Source organism: Struthio camelus, chromosome 20, assembly GCF_040807025.1.
Source record: "Struthio camelus isolate bStrCam1 chromosome 20, bStrCam1.hap1, whole genome shotgun sequence".
In the NCBI taxonomy this organism is placed as follows: Eukaryota; Metazoa; Chordata; class Aves; order Struthioniformes; family Struthionidae; genus Struthio; species Struthio camelus.
The window spans coordinates 7,593,113-7,595,436 of record NC_090961.1 but is presented as its reverse complement, the minus strand read 5'-3'; the positions used below and the strand labels follow the sequence as shown (position 1 = coordinate 7,595,436).

Sequence of the window (2,324 nt, the reverse complement as noted above, 5' to 3'; positions counted from 1 at the left end):
CCCTCTACTTGCGCGTTTGTAAATCTCGGCGATTTTTCAGCGGCTGAATTTTGAGGGCCGCTCGGTCGGCGCTGGTTAAACCCCCGCGGCAGGAGCGGCGGCGGCCGCGTCCCCGCCGAGCCGCCCGCGGCGGCAGCCGGCCCCGGCGCGCCGCTCGCACCCGAGCCGCTCTGCGAGGCATGAATCGCCGGTTTTCGTTTGCTGGCTTATTTTTTCCTCTTCGTGTTGGTTTAATTTTTACTTTTTTTTTTCCTAAGGACTTTTTTTTTTTTTTTTTAAGGAGGGGTAAGAAGGGAGTCGATAAAATTAAACCCCTCGCCGTGCAATTCAATCGAATCGAGATAGGAAGCGCCGCGGCTGGGCTAGAAACTTGTTGGGGCCGGAGCAGCGGCTCCCACGGCTCGGCTCGGCTCCGCGCCGGCTCCGGCAGGGCCGGGGATCGGGGACCGGGGCCCGGGGCGGGAGCGTGGCCGCCAGCGGCTCCGTGCCCTGTGTGCTTGTTTTCCAGGCTCCAGCCGGATCCCCTGGAAGATCCTGCGAGCCCGGGATGGGAATCTCTGCTCCTGATTGTCCAAACGCAATTCTTGTGCGATGGAGACATACGAACCAAGAATTGTGTCTGGACATCTGTAGCAGAGATTTCAACTTCACCGGCTGGGCTTCAGGAAGGTGAGTCGAGGCAGAAGAAAAGGATCTTTCTCCCCAGACTCTGCGGACAGCAAGGTAATAATTTTCCCAGCTGCCAAACGGTGCAGGCGCTCGTGTAAGCCTAAATATGATTTCAAGGAAACTAAATAAATACGAGCGGCGATTCCTCACCTCTCAGCTCTGCTGGGCATTTCAGTCCTAATGCGTCAAAAATCCGCCGGGTCAAGCGCCGCTCGTGGGATCCTCATGGACACGGGCACCCGGGGGCCGGGCTGAGCCCGCTGCCTCCACGGGCACCACCAGGGTGGTGGGAGGACACCAGCACCGACACCGGCACCAGCGTTTCGCCGGGAAGCCGCAGGGAAGGAGCGGAGCACGGCGAGCGGCTGCGGCCAGGCGCCACGGCCCTGCAGCTCCTTCCTGGTTTACCCTTTGATTATATTTTTTTTCTTTTAATTGCATTTTAATTTCATTTCATTCCGCGCGCCACGGTGGGGACCCTCTCTCCATCAGCGGCCGAGGGAGGCGGTTTCCCCTGCGGGAAGGCAAGCGGGGGATCCCCGGCTGCATGGCCCGCAGCTCCCCACCAGCCAGCACCTCCTCCTCCTCCCCGCAGGAGGAAGGCAGCCCCAGCCTCACAGAGGCCGCGCTGGCTGTGTTGAGTCTCTGCAGAGCCAGGCACCATCGCCGCTGCCGTGCTCGGGCAGCTGGGCGAGCTCCGGGGAGGTGGCAAGCGGCGACGAGCTCGGCTTGGCTCCTTCCAGCGCCAGCCCCGGGCCGGGGGACCCAGCGGCGGGCAGCCAAGGGCTGCGGGAAGGGATCGCACCAGCACGGAGAGGCTGCGGAGAGCAGCAAGCGGCCCTGCTCCGAGAGGCTGCCGCTGCCAGCATCTCCGCTGCGGAAAGGAGCCGGGCGGCAGTGGAAGCGGAGGGCTGCTGCGGTCCGACGTCCTCCTTCCAGTTCCAACCAGAGCAGCCCCCATTAAACCACAATCAGGAGGCTTTTAACAGTGAGGCATTATGACTCCGCAAGCCAAGCGACTCCGCCGGGGCTGCCAAGGAAACCCAGGAGGAGGAGGGAAGCATTACAAGATCCGAGCAAAATTTCACCAAGAGCCTATATAGGACAAAGCTTGAGGCAAAGAATGTTTTAAAAGGCTTTTATTTCAAAAACTTTTGTTACAGGATTTTGCTGTATCCTTATTCCACCCCCTCCCCTCACCTTAGTATTTCTAGCTTTTCCAGCAACCATTGGCAGCTTTTACAACAGCAGGAGCTAATCCACCGGGGTCTACCTGTGCTAGTAAGAGGAATAACACTTCCCAATGAAGGAACTCATCCTATCATGAACAAACAGCTGGGGGGGGGGGGGGAGAATGAGAACAGAAAAGCCCAGCCTAAGGCAAAAACGCAGTTCAGATGCAGGGCAGACAGCAGAGATGAAGATTAACCTGCTTTTCCCAATGAGTTTTAGGCCTGTTTCAAGTTGCACACCACATACGTTGGCTGCTTTTCGGCTAGTTCCTACCGTCACCTGGATTCCCCCTTACACTCCCCCAGCCCGCCTGGCACGGGGCTCGTCCAGCAAAGCTAACAGCAGGGGACTTCGGGACAGGGAAGTCTTTGGCCCGTGTCATTTGCAAATGGAGCAAGCTGGACTCAAGTTGCGACAGCTGG

The 2,324-nt window shown here is 58.8% G+C and overlaps 1 long non-coding RNA gene across 1 annotated transcript; it reads left to right on the top strand.

The window, feature by feature from the left end:
- Positions 1-631: 631 nt before the first annotated feature.
- On the top strand, positions 632-2,021 carry LOC138061717 (uncharacterized). The gene is made up of 2 exons (XR_011135630.1): positions 632-723; positions 1,312-2,021. It is a non-coding gene; the product is annotated as an uncharacterized lncRNA (long non-coding RNA).
- Positions 2,022-2,324: the final 303 nt, after the last annotated feature.